The sequence below is a fragment of the Vigna unguiculata genome, chromosome 11 (genome assembly GCF_037176805.1).
Source record: "Vigna unguiculata cultivar grain cowpea cultivar isolate G323 ecotype 2 chromosome 11, ASM3717680v1, whole genome shotgun sequence".
NCBI classification, from domain to species: domain Eukaryota; kingdom Viridiplantae; phylum Streptophyta; class Magnoliopsida; order Fabales; family Fabaceae; genus Vigna; species Vigna unguiculata.
Genome location: NC_140802.1, coordinates 1,887,917 through 1,903,141, shown reverse-complemented (window position 1 = coordinate 1,903,141; position 15,225 = coordinate 1,887,917). Strand labels below are relative to the sequence as shown.

The following is a 15,225-nucleotide window of genomic DNA, read 5'->3' as shown; positions in this document are numbered from 1 at the left end:
TTAAATCATTAACGGAGCATTGTACATGTGGCACGATTTGTATTAAGGTGTATTACGTGTACTGTACAAGTGGCTTAATTAGATATTTGGGGATAAATAAGTGAGCTAGGGTTTTGGTAGGGAATGTTTGGGCAGTTGGTGAGTTTTGGCAATCTTGTTCCTCCATTCCCAATTGGTATTGCTGCAATCTTCTTCTTCCTGCAATCCCATTATATAGGTATGTTACGGTCCCAATCTTCTTCCTTTACCTATGGTGTAATCGTTGGAGGCAACCGTGTTGTATCACTTCATGCACTATTGGTGGTTCAACGAGAAACGAATTAACCCGATTTGTAGTTGCGGAGAGATGACTGCTTTGAGGATGACAAGAACTCCAAAGAATATTGGTAGAAAATTTTGGGTACAATCTACTTTTATTTTTGTGTTAATAATAAATTGGTTTTAATTTTTGGTTTATTGATTTACAGAGTGGTGGTTCCAATAATGTGGGCTGCAACTTTTTCAAATAGTGGTGTTGATGAAAAGGATGTCATCATCATGACACAAATGAGGCAGATTAATGATTTGGAGAAGTCATTGAAGATTAATCTTGAACTCCCTGCTACAAGAATGAACATCAAGTAGTTTCCTCAATTGCCAAATCTTACGGCTACGAACATAGGAACAATATGCGGACCATTGACATTTATTTTGTGCACCCAAACAACCAACCCTAACTCGCTTACTATCATTTTTCAAGAATTTCAGATTTCTCCCTGCATGAATAGCATAAGCCCTAATGGCATCCTTGAAGTGGTTGTTGTCTAGAAAAACAGTTCCTACTTCCCATTTGTAATCCGCCATACTTTTTGGCATTACAAATGTCTGGAATGGACCACATCCTGTCATTTCATCATTGTTTACTTCATCCCCAGTTGTTTCACTCTCGCTATCTGGCCCACTAAGTAATTCTTTTGAATGACATTCATCATCAGATAACTCGATTAATGACGTGCTCTATTTTCAAATTTACCTCTGCTAGAATCATCACTTTCAGGCATAGTTTCTACTTCAATTCACCTTCCACTTCAACATCACTATTCAGACCACTGGCATCCCCAATCTCTATTTCAGCAGCCTCTTCATGGGCCTCTACTTCACCACCGTGGTGGACAATAACATTGAACCTATCATCACTCATTGCCCTAAAGTAAATTAAACAGATAAAAAAGATGTATTATTAAGCCTACTTTAACGCAATGGGGGACCAATGCTACAATCAATTACAAATAAAATAATGGGAACCATTACACCAACATCGACAACCGACAAACAAACCAACTAAAATAATAGCCCACTGAACCCCACCTACAGACACAAACTACACAAAATCATGGAAGTAATTTAGAAACCATGCAGAACATCACAACAATCGAAAGAGAAACAAACCCAAAAATAGAATTACGAAAACCCTAACCCACGAGCAAACACAACCCAAAAAACCCTGAACCCACTTACCTTGTTGATGATGATTAACTGGAAAATTGAAATGAAGAGTGCAACTGCAATCCAATGATGAAATGGCAAGTATTAGCTGCTTCCTCTGCAAATCTGAACTCAAGAAAGACGAAGATAAAGAAATTTCTCTAATTGCAAAATTTCTCCTAAATTGAAATATTAACGTTAATTAGCCACCTGTACAGTACACGTAACACACCCTAATACAAACCGTGCCACCTGTACAATGTTCCGTTAATGATTTAAACGGCGTTATAGAAAAGGACCAAATAAAACACGAATTACGAAAATGAGGACCATTCTAAACATTCGGTAAAAATGAGGACCATTTTAAACATTCTGTGAAAATGAGGACCATCCGCAACAAACACTACGAAAATGAGGACAAAAAGGTATTTAAGCCAAAATTAAACTATATTATGATTAGGTTAGATTTTATTTAATATTATAATTAATTATAATTTTTTGTAAATTTGAATGCGTATTAATTATTCTAAGAAAGTGGTTATCAAGACTCTTTATGGTTTTAAATCGTCTACAACTCTTGGATACAATATATTGTTTAAGGTCACTATATTTTGTTGGTCATAGATGTCTGTTGTGCGAAGTTCCCAAGGATGGTTGATGAACATGAACTCGAGAAAGGTGTTAATAGAATACAATTCCACATCTGCACCACTTTTGAAATGTACCATGATTGTTAAAATTTGATATTGTTGACCGGGTGTAATTTCATAGCATAACTTCAAATCTTTTAATGGGTCATTAGTACATAGTAAATTAATTGCATTTGTCATTTCTCCTTCGAAATTTGAGTAAATCATCTGACAAAAAATTGAGTGTTGTCCCTGAGTCAATTAAGATGTTTCTCTCTTCATTCCTTGAAGCTCTATTCTCTTCATTCCACATGTTTTTAGTTCTTGACTGAGTTGCAAGTGAGAAAAATGTCCATTTCCAATGCCAACCATGCGAGAGCTTTGCTCATGAAAGAATCTAATGTCGTCATGTCCACATCCAATCACTGCAAACACTTCTCCTACAATCTAATTAAAGATGATTTTTCATTGATAGTAAATGACCAAGAGTGACAACAACACATTTTTTATTCTATTTTATTAAATTGTCTATAACTCCGAGGTACAATCAGTGTTCAAAAAGGTCACTGTATTATGTTGTGTGTCATAGCCGACCAAGATGTCTTGTTGTGCCAAATTCCCAAAGATGGCAGTTGAATCTGGACTAAAAGCCAAACATATTACAGTTTCAGTCATCTTCACAAAGGTGTTGATCGAATGCAATTCCACAACTGCACCACCTTTAAAATGTGCAAACACTGTTGGTATCTGATATTGCTGACCAGATCTAATTTCGTAGCACAATTTCAATACTTTCGATGGATCATCGGTGCGTACTAAATTAACTGCATTCACCATTTCTGCTTCCAATTTTGAATAAACCTCGTCTGGCAAAAACGTTAGTACCGTCCCTGAGTCAAGTATGATGTTTCCTTCTTCACCATTTCTCGGAAACTCTATTCTCTTGCTTCCCACACTGATCGCTTCCATCACCAAGTAGTACCCGAATGGCATTGCATTGTTCATGACTATAGGGGTTGGAACTGCAGATTTAACAGAAACCTCACCACGATCTCCAAAATGGAGATAGCTAGGTTTTCTGTCTCCTTCATACATTGGCGTGAAACAATAGGAAAACGTTCCACCGGTTTTAGGTCTTAACTGAGTTGCAAGAGAGTAAGGTCCATTTCCAAGGCCAACTATGCCAGAGTTTTGCTCACCAAAGATTCCAACATTGTTATGTCCACATCCAATCACAGTTTTGGGCAATGCTACAGGTTTATCTTCACTACTGGAAGTTAAAGTAATGGTGTCCCAGATTAAATCTCCTTCTGTAGTTGAATTATCACCATAGGTGGCCTTATATGCACAGTGCTTCCCATTGTTAAACTTGCAAAAGGAAGTTTTCTCAGTGAGACATTCAGCAGCAACACAAGGGATACTGCTGTAAGTGCTTGAAATGGAAGGATCGAATATGGGTCTGCTTTGTTTGTAACAGTTCTTACAAGGTTGACATTGCATCCAAATGGTGCTGGAGCCAGTATCAACTAGACCAAGGATTTGGAAAGGTGGAGTTCCAACTGAATAGTTCATCAGGTATTCTCCTGGAGTTGGTATTACAGTGGTCTCAACATCATGCAAGGAATCTAGTGTCAGGTAATTAGCACGATGAATGGAACGAAAACGGCATTTTGAACTCGTTGGAAATGAGTTTCTGTGGGACGATAGAAGGGTGATTTTGGTGAATCACGGTGTATCAGTTCCACACGAAATCCACTTTTGAGAGCTTTTGAGGAGGAAATGTTGTGAAAAAATAACAAAAGAATTAAAAAATGTGAATAACATATAAACATTGTTATCACTATGGACAAGAGGACAAGAGTGAACAAACAAACAATCTCTTTGAATGAATTTGTAAATTTGTAATTGTTAGTGCTTCTTATATAGTGACTATGAAATTATTTGCAATAATTGTTATCAGTATTAATATATCTTATATGTGTTTTTAACTGGCAGAAATATTACCCATTTTTTCTATACATTTGGTTCGGATTCCAATGAACAATCCGAAATCTGATTTATTTTAAATTTGTTCATTGTTTTAATATATTTCCTAGCTAAATTTATTACATAGCTAAGATTGAACCTGAAAAACCTAAAATTTATTATATACCTTTCTTTTAAAAAAACAAAATCCTGCTAACGAAAACTAAATAGTCAGAGTCAATGTACATAAAAAATAAATATCCAATTTATATTAGCGGGTGAAATTCAATTTGAACATCTTAACAATTATATATATATACCTTTATTGGAGGTCTTGTGAACCAAAAGTATTAACCATATTCAGAAAATTAAGAATATTATATAGATTATTCCTTTTATGATTGATGACATTCGTAGTAATAATGATCGATGAGATTGTAGTAATAATTGCTTGCAACCTTTTTTGTTAATATAACACATGTTCTTAGTGTTAAAAATAGTGTTTTGTTAATTTGAAATACTATTACTCTTAAATATGGATTACACGTTGAATAAGTTGTAATTAACATGTAGTTGCTCTTTAAGCAATTTGTAGGTAATGAAAAACTCTTTCGAATTAATGTTTTAGAAATGTTTTTTCTAATATACATATATATATATATATATATATATATATATATATATATATATATATATATTATGTTATATTATTGTTATTTTATTATATTATACAAATACAAATTCAAGGAATACTTTAAAGACACGGCTGTCAATTTTTTCTTACAAAATTCAAAAGAAAAAATAAATTTATTATTCAAACTTTGATAACATTTTTGTGTACCATAAAATTCAAAAGAATATTAATACTTTCTTAATATATGGAAAGTAACGAGGAAGGAACCGTAGCTACGTTAAATTCTCAATTTAAAAATGTCTCAATTAAAAAACGTGACTACAAAGGATTTGAAAATTTTCTTTGCTATTTGTGCGGAATGATATATTATTTTTTATGAGTAGTATGCAATTCATAATAGCTTTTCCAAGTAGAGATTATGTATTTTTAATTATGGGAGCAACAAATTAGGGTTTTAAACTCAAATTTCAATATCCTTTACATGTCTTATATGTTTTACTCGCTTATATTTATATTTTTGTTTGTAGTTTACATTTGTGTTCAAATTCTGACTTGGTTTGGTAAGTCTGTTCCTTTGTATCAGGGTTACCTTTGTCTTCACAACATTTTGAACTCATATGCAGAAGAATATGTAGAAGTTGGTTCATTCTTTCAATGGAATTACCCCATAGAAGGAAAACTGGAAAATAATTGCAAGAGTATTAATGTTGTGGTGCATGTTGGACTTCCCTAAGCCTGAGTCTCCTTTTTCATTAGATATGATCTTACAAGACAAGGAGGTAATATACTCGGTTCATCATTAATATGAATGTGTTAGAATTTTCTGTATCACTTATGTCTTGTAATATTTTTATATGAATTAAGTCCTTGATAATGCTATGATATTTTTAATGTTCAGATATTATTGTCCTCAACTTTTTAATACTTAATTGCATATGGATTTTAAGGTTATAGGATGTTGCATCCAAGACATATGAAGATTGCAAAATGAAGCATACCACATTTGTTGGCTTGCAAAGGTCTATAAATAATATCTGTATGAAAAATTTTCTAAATTTTACTCATTCTATATAGGATTTACTCACAAAATTCTCAAATGAGTTAAATGACAATAAAATACGGTGTTTAAGTGTTTCTTTGAGTTTTGATGTTGCTCTCACTTCTTTGATATGAAGTATATGTACTTTGGACGCTCCAAAGCATGATATTAGAAAAAGGGTTAAATATGTTGTTGATTCCTTAACTTTTAGTGAATTTTGGAATTAGTCCATTTCAAAATTTTGAATCAATTTAGCTTTTCATCTTTCGAAATACATAGATTTAGTCATTTAATAAAATTTTATTAAGTTTATTTGATATTTTAAGCGCGTTTCATAATAATAATTAATTTAACCCTAAGGTAAAAATGTGTCAAACAATATAACTCAAATACAATCATGAAATGCGTACGAAATATCAAATAAACCTAATAAAATTTGATTAAAAGTACTAAATCCACATATTTTGAAAGATGAAGGACTAAATTGATCCAAAATTTCAAAATTGATTAATTTCAAAATTCACTAAAAGTTAAAGGACAAAAACATATTTAATCCTTAAAAAAAGTCTTAAGAAATACTTTAAAATTAATCGGTTCATAACTATTTCGCGAAGGTCATCAAGTTTGAGACTATTTAAGAATAATTTATATTATTTGTCTACTTACTATATGTATTTTTTTTTCTTGAATTTACTTTTTTGTTGCTTTTAGTTTGAGATGAATTATGAACATGTGGTCCTCATCCTAGAATGGTGTTATTGGCACCATGTCATTTTACTTTAAATGTTTCATTTCTTATTCTCATATCACCCACCTCAATGCTCATGTTAACTTTATATGTTAATTTCTTATTATTAATTACTAGCGTAAACACAGGTGCGCATGTGTGTACGCATCTTTTGAATTATATTAATAATTGATGATATTGTAATGTTATTAAGTTAATAAACAAAATAAAAGTATATTTATAAAAAATAAAGTGAAATGTATGGAGAAAATATGAGAAAAATAACTGTTGAAGAATAGTAGGAGAAGAAAGAAGAAAGAGATAAGTAAATAGTTTTATAAAAACTTGTAAAAATAACCGTTAATTTTTAAAAGTTTAATAAATAATTAAATTGTAAAGGGTAAAGTTGGAATTATGAAACGTGGACACAAAAGAGGGAATTTCCTTTATATATAGTTATAGATTTCTAAGAAATTATTAAACACTTTTCTAAGAAAATGAAACATTATTTTTAATGAACGCCAACAAGGTTACTTGCAGAAATTAAAGATTTCAACGCAAACAAATTAATGATGTCTTAGCATTTATTTAAAAGATAACATTTTGATTGAATTAAAATTTTATATTTATGTATATTTATATTTGTTGAAAAACAATTGCTTGCACAAATTAATGATGTCTTAGCATTTATTTAAAAGATAAGATTTTGATTGAATTAAAATTTTACATTTATGTATATTTATATTTGTTGAAAAACAATTGCTGCAATAATTAATTAACATTAAGTATATTTTTATTATTATTAATTTTCGCAGTTACACAAACTAAATTAAATTGTATGATTATTTCTTTCTTTAATTAATTAAATTTAATTACATATTTTAGAAACCAAAAAATAATTATTTTTTTAATATATCATATATTAATAATAAAATTTGATTCACCATTTAATATTAATTGTTAATTTATTAATTATTATTTAATTATTTAATATCAATATAAAATTAATAATATTATACATATTTCCTATTACACAAATTAAATTATATGATTAAATTTTTTTAATTAATTTATTTATTTATATTTTTCAAAAACCAAACATTAATTACCTTTTTAATATAACATATATTAATTATTAAATTACTACTTATTATTTAATACATCAATATGAAATTATTAATATTATACATATTTTAAGTTATACAAATTAAATTGTATGATTAATTTTTTATTTAATTAATTAAATTTATTTATATTTTTTAAAAGCCACATCATTTTTATTTTTAATATAACATATATTAATTAATAAAATTTGATTCACTATTTAATATTAATTATTAAATTATTAATTATTATTTAATACATAAATATGAAATTATTAAGATTATACATACTTTAAGTTGTACAAATTAAATCGTATGATTAATGTTTTTTATTTAGTTAAATTTAATAATATTTTTTAAAATTTAAATATTAATAATCTTTTTAATATATTATATATTAATAGGTTAAATATGTTTTTGTTTTTTCACGTGAATTTACTCCTTTTAACCAAATTTTATTAAGTTTATTCGACGTTTCAAACACACATTATTATAGTATTTTAATTTGTTTGTTCTATTTGACACATGTTTAGATATATTAAATGTGTAGATTCCAACAATATTTTAATTTGGTGAAGAGATTATATTAAAAATATTAGAATTAAGTAAGTAAATAATAGAAGTTACATAAAGGGGGTTATGGTCCCATTTGTAAGATTTTTATTGCTACTAATTTATGTTTCCATAATTTACATTAAGATAGTTTTACTTTTGTAATATTAATGTTAAGAAGTAGATTTAATTCATTCTTTGCTGATCCAAAAAAATGTTAAGAAGTAGAGATCCAAATTCCAATTTTTTATTTTATTTTTATATATATATCTGCTTACATTTTGTACACATGAATTGGACTAATATTTCATTATTTCATTATTTAATTTTATTATTAGTTACTGCAGATAAAAAAAAAACTTGTTGAATAGACCTATTGTATTTTTTTTATTAAAATGTGCCTTATTTCATTCCACTTAGAATTTACAAGTCCAACATATATAAATAATACATATATATATATATATATATATATATATATTTCTATTGGAATGTTATTTTACTCATTATGTTCATTATATTCAATTATTTTATGGATGTGTATAAGGCACACGACATTACATATAATTCAAGTTATAGGCAATTTCTTTTACAATTAACTTGATATCTCCTTTGCTGGGTTACGAAACCACACAACATATCAAACACCTTATAATTATAAATAACATAGAAGTTTATAATTCGATGATACGGCATGAATTTAAAAATAAAGTAGAAGTTTATATGGGTATTGCTGGTGTTTAAGATATATTAATTCTTCACTCTTTTCATAAATGTTTGTTTCTTTGTGTTTAGGTTGAATATTTTTGATATATATAAACACTATTTTAATTAATGAGAAAGAAAAGGTTACATAGAGAGATATATGATAAAACTTAAACTTTCTTTATATTTATGAGATTTATTTTTTCAACAGTTATGTAAGAGTAGTAAAAATTATTTATTTGTTATAGTTTTGTTTCGAAAAGTTGCTTTGAAGTTTTATCAACGATTTTCTTATTAAGAATTTCTTTTCACTACTGGAAGTTAAATCTCCTTGTGTAGTTGATTTATCACCGTAGGTGGCTTTATATGCACAGTGCTTCCTATTATTAAAACTGCAAAAGGCAGTTAGCTCAGTGAAACATTCAGCAGCAACACAAGGGATTCTACTGTAAGTGCTTGAATTTGAAGGATCGAATATAGGTCTGCTTTGTTTGTAACAGTTTTTACAAGGTTGACATTGCATCCAAATGGTGCTGGAGTCAGTATCAACTACCGAGGATTTGGAAAGGTGGAGTTCCAACTGAATACTTCATCAGGAATTCTCCTGGACTTGGTATTACAGTGGTCTCAACATCATGCGAAGAATCTAGTCGAGAGTAATTAGCACGATGAATGGAACGAAGAACCGCATTTTGAACTCGTTGAAAATGAGTTTCCGTGGGACGATAGAAGGGTGATTTTGGTGAATCCACTTTTGAGAGCTTTTGAGGAGGAAATGTTGTGAAAAAATAACAAGAGTGAACAAACAAACAATCTCTTTGAATGAATTTGTAAATTTGTAATTGTTAGTGCTTCTTATATAGTGACTATGAAATTATTTGCAATAATTGTAGATGCTCTTGGAATTGCATCGCAATATTTTATGAGTAGCTGAACTCCCTCGTGTCCATGTTTGATATAATCAATTATGATTATATTCACTTACTTGTTGGATATTTATCTTTGTTTCATTCAGTTGTTTGTGCTTTGATTTATGCTTAATGATGACTTAATTACTCATCTATTTAACTGATTTGGATTTTGAGTTGAGAAACCGATCTCAAATTATGGTCCAATCAAATCATCATACATGTACTAAATGTTCCATGGCATACCAGAGTAGATTCTAGAGGAGAGATTCCTGCACATTAAAGCACAAACTCATTAAAATTATAGTTTTTGTGAAATAAAATTTTCTTATCTAGAACATCAATTAACCTATATGTTAATATTTTACATCTTTGTAGTTATACCTAATTTAATATAAAGATAAAAGCATATAAATTTTGTATAATGTTAAGAGTTATATATATATATATATATATATATATATATATATATATATATATATATATATATATATATATATATATATATATATATAAGAATAAAGGATACATGAAAGAAAAGCATGAAATGAATGAGATATTTGTAAGTTTTAAATACGAGTCTTGATAAACTTAACATACAATGCACATAAGAAGGTTTAGGATTTGATTTACAACTATAGCTAGGAATGACAATGGATCGGGTCGGATTCGGATAGTGTTTACCCGTAACCTTACTTGCAACAAAAAAATTAATCGGCGCTACCTATCCCGTTACTTGCAAAGGTACCCTTTAAAAAATACCTGCAAGATTTATAAAATTGTGGGTACCCATGAATATCTGTGAATATTTAAAAAAAATATCTTATAAAATTTTAAAATAAAATTTAATTAGAACTACACAAAAAATATAAAATAAAATATTAATTTAATTTAATTTTAATTTTAATTTTAATTCAATTTAATCTAATTAAATATAAATTAAATTTTAATTTTAATTAAATTTAACGTAATAACATATAAATTAATTTTAATTTTTTGCAGGTATGGATAATATGATACCCTCACCACACTCGACCCGTTAATAAACGAGTATTAAAATATTTGTTATCCGCAGATAATAAATATCCACAAATATTAATTATTTGTCGCGAAATTTTATCTGTCATGGACATTATTTTTGTCATCCCTACCTAAAATCTTACTTTATCAATTATATGAATCCATATTTTACTTATTATTTATTAAAAATATTAAAAGTTAAAGTGAGAAGTGATCACGTAATTGAGTATTTTTTATTTAAATAAGATATATTGACTATTTAACATTGGAAATATTGAGTAGGTATGGTTAGTTTTAAGTTTCCTAATCCAATGGGCTATTAAAGAATTAAAGAAAGAATTTTAAATAAATAATTAGATATAAATTAATAAAAATCACTAAAAATACAAATTAATGAAAAAAATAATACATAAATAAAGATAAATTAAATAACATATACAAATATAGTAATAAGAATCCTTTCTAACTAAAGATAAATTAATAAAGAAGACCGGTGTAACTAAAGATGAATTACATGACATAATTACAAATTAATAAACATGATGTAATTATTGATAAATCAAATGACATTATAAGGAAATAAATAAACAAAATTAGTGTGTATCTACATATAAATTAAAATACATAATTATAAACAAATAAACAATACAGTAAATTAAATGATATAATTAAAAATAAATGGTTCGACATATTTTTCATCCCAAACTAGTTTTGTCCATAAATTAAATATATACTTATATCATCGTTACACTTTAGTAAAAGTCATGTGAAACTATGTTTGTCATATGCTAAACACTTTTATTAAGAACTCTTTAGTAAAAGTCATGTAAAACTATGTTTGTCATATGGTAAACACTTTTATTAAGAACGAATCGGGTGGACAAGGGAATCACTAAATTAGTGAAAACAAAAACAAATGGGAATGGCATGGTAGCTCTGAAAGAAAAGCTAAAAAAGACTAAAATTGAATATAAAGATTTAGAACAAAGAAGAATTCGACCATATCAATAGACTAGTAGGGAATTATAAAGAAAACTAAGATGTATATTGTGGGAGGAAATTGGAGAGAATGATATTTTTCAGTAGGTTTAAGATGGTAAATTTCATGGAGATAAGTGATGAAACAAAAATCTAAGATCAAATTACACCAAAATAGAGACTTGAACTCTAGATACGAGAAATATGGTTATTATCTACATTCAAAATTCGTAGATAATAAACAATTTTCGTAAGTAATTTGATATTATTGACAAATTATCTACCAATGATTACAGAGGAGAATTAAAAATCTAATTAAAGTTGTGGAAGTGCAGGAAGTTTGGTCATAGAATCAAAATTATGAGAAAAGAATACTCAAAGGATTCACACCGATGCATACGAGTACAATAAAATTCTTAATTACAAATTAATTTTAGAAACAAAAGTAATTAGTCACGGTGATCAATTTAGATATAAATTTATATAATTAAAAATTATGGAATACTAAAATAGTCACTGTTATAAATAAAAAATTATAATTGATCACTAATTAATTAGAGATCAATTTAGAAACTAATTCATTTTCTACCGAAAACTAGGTAGTTAATTTTTAATGACCAATTTTCTTTCATAGCTAAAACTATAGTGACTAATTTTAAGGACCAATTTAGTAACAAATTATCATTTTGTATTCATTATAGTAACTATTTTAATAATTAAAAACTTTCATAAATTGTTATCTAAATTAGTCAGTGAAATTGGTCGATCCGTAAAAGTTTAAAAGTTTTCTTGTAGTATCAGTTTACATGCAAATAATCAAGGATTAAATATGTTTTTGGTCCCTCAAGTTTCAGTAAATTTTGGAATTAGTCTCTCATCAAAACTTTATACCAATTTAGTCTTTCATCTCTCAAAATGTGTGAATTTAGTCCTTTTAACCAAATTTTGTTAAGTTTATCTGACAAAACACATTTCATGATAGTATTTAAGTTAACATTGAAGCAAAAATGTGTCAAACAGTGTAAATAATTTAAATATTATCATGAAATATGCTTGAAACGTTAGATAAACTTAACAAAATTTGGTTAAAAAGACTAAATTCATGCATTTTGAATGATAAATGACTAAATTGGTCAAAAACATGCATGTTTAATAAAATTTGAGAGGAAAACTGAATTTTTCATTGATAGAAGACGACGAAGAGTGATAACACATATTATTCTATTTCATTGAATGGACTATACAATCTGTGTTGAGAAAGGTCACTGTGTTCTGTTCTGTGTTATAGCTAACCAAGATGTCTTGTTGTGCCAAATTCCCCAAGATAGCTTTTGAACGTCTACTGAAAGCCAAACATATTTTAGTTTCACTCACCTTCATAAATGTGTTGCTAGAATGCAATTCCACAACTGCACCACCTTTAAAATGTGCAAACACCGTCGGTATATGATATTCCCGACCAGATGTAACTTCGTAGCACAACTTCAAATGTTTCATTGGACTATCAGTACGCACTAAATTCACTGCATTTACCATTTCTCCTTCCAAAGCTGAGTAAACCTCATCTGGCAAAAAAGTGATTGTTGTCCCTGAGTCAAGTAAGATGTTTCCTTCTTCACCATTTCTCGGAAACTCTATTCTCTTGCTTCCCACAATCATTGCTTCCATCACCAAGTAGTACTTGAATGGCACTGCACTGTTTACGATTATAGGGGTTGGAACTGCAGATTTAACAGAAACCTCACCACGATCTCCAAAATGGAGAAAACTAGGTTTTACATCTCCTTCATACATTGGCGTGAAACAATACGAAAATATTCCACCTGTTCTAGGTCTTAAAAGAGATACAAGTGAGAGAGGTGCATTTCCAAGGCCAACTATGCCAGAGCTTTGCTTATCAAAGAGCCCAACATTGTTATGTCCACATCCAATCACAGCTTTCGGAAATGCTACAGGAATATCTTCACTACTCGAAGTTAGAGTAATGGTGTCCCAGCTTATATCTCCTTCTGAAACTGATTCATCACCATAGATGGCTTTATATGCACAGTGCTTCTTCCCGTTGTTAAAATTGCAAAAGGCAATTTGCTCAGTGAGACATTCAGCAGCAACACAAGGGATTCTACTGTATGTGCTTGATTTTGAAGGATCAAATATGGGTGTGTTTTGTTTGTAACAGTTCTTACAAGGTTGACATTGCATCCAAATGGTGTTGGCACCAGTATCAATTACACCAAGGGTTTGGAATGGTGGAGTTCCGACTGAATAGTTCATCAGGAATTCTCCTGAACTTGGTATTACAGTGGTCTCAACATCATGCGAAGAATCTGGTGTAGAGTAATTTGCGCGATGGATGGAACGAAGAACGGCATTTTGAACTCGTTGGAAATGAGTTTCTGTGGGACGATAAAAGGGTGATTTTGGTGAATCACGGTGGATCAGTTCCACACTGAATCCACTTTTAAGAGCTTTTGAGGAGGAAATGTTGTGAAAAAATAACAAAAGAATAACAAAATGTGAATAACATGGAACCATTGTTATCACTATATATGCACAAGAGTGCTCTTTGAATGAATTTGTAATTGTTAGTGCTTCTTATACAGTGACTGTGTTATCAGTATTAATATATCTTATATGTATTTTTAAGTAGCAGGAATATATCCATTTTTAACTATACATTTGGTCTGGATTCCAATGAACAATCAATAATCTGATTTATTCTAAATTTGTTCCATGTTTTAATATATTTCCTAGCTAAGTGCAGGTAAGATTCAACGTGAAAAAACTAAAGTTTATTATATACATTCCTTTTAAAAAACAAATCTTGTGAGCCAAAACTAAATAGTCAGAGTCAATGTAAATCAGACGTAAGTATTCCATTTATATTAGCAGGTGAAATTCAATTTGAACATCTTAAATATTTTATATATACCTTTATTGGAGTTTTGTGTAAGGATGACAACGAGACGGGATATGGACGGGTTTTGCTATCCCATGTCATTTCTGTAGAAAAAAAATTTCATCTCCTCATCCTCACATGGTAACGGGTATAATCTCATACACGTACCCGTTTTCTTACTACTTCAATATTAATTTTAATTAATTTTTATACAAAAATAAAAAAATTACGGTAAAAGAAACATATTATTATCAAATATTCAATATTAGGATGATGATTGTTTATTCGATATCAAATACTTTGAAATAAATTATAATTATTTACATTTTAGATTAGAATACCAAATAAAATTTCATGAGAACCAAAACATTTATTAAATTTGTAAACATTAATGAAACATAGTTGATAAAATTTGAAAATGTTTTAAAAGAATATAAAAGGAAAACAAATATTCAAATTAAAATATATTTTAAATGTTTGTTTACTCCAATTTTTTAAATTTTAATGAATCTCTTTTTATACACTAATAAAAATTATAATACATCACTTAATCAAAATGACACAAAGAACAAATAATAAACATAATAACAAAATTTTAACAT

General features: G+C 28.6%; 2 pseudogenes; both read right to left on the bottom strand.

The window, feature by feature from the left end:
• Nucleotides 1-2,621: 2,621 nt before the first annotated feature.
• On the bottom strand, nt 2,622-3,665 carry LOC114169373 (aspartic proteinase CDR1 pseudogene; annotated as a pseudogene).
• A 9,280-nt stretch (nt 3,666-12,945) lies between these two features.
• LOC114169372 (aspartic proteinase CDR1 pseudogene) lies at nt 12,946-14,259 on the bottom strand (annotated as a pseudogene).
• Nucleotides 14,260-15,225: the final 966 nt, after the last annotated feature.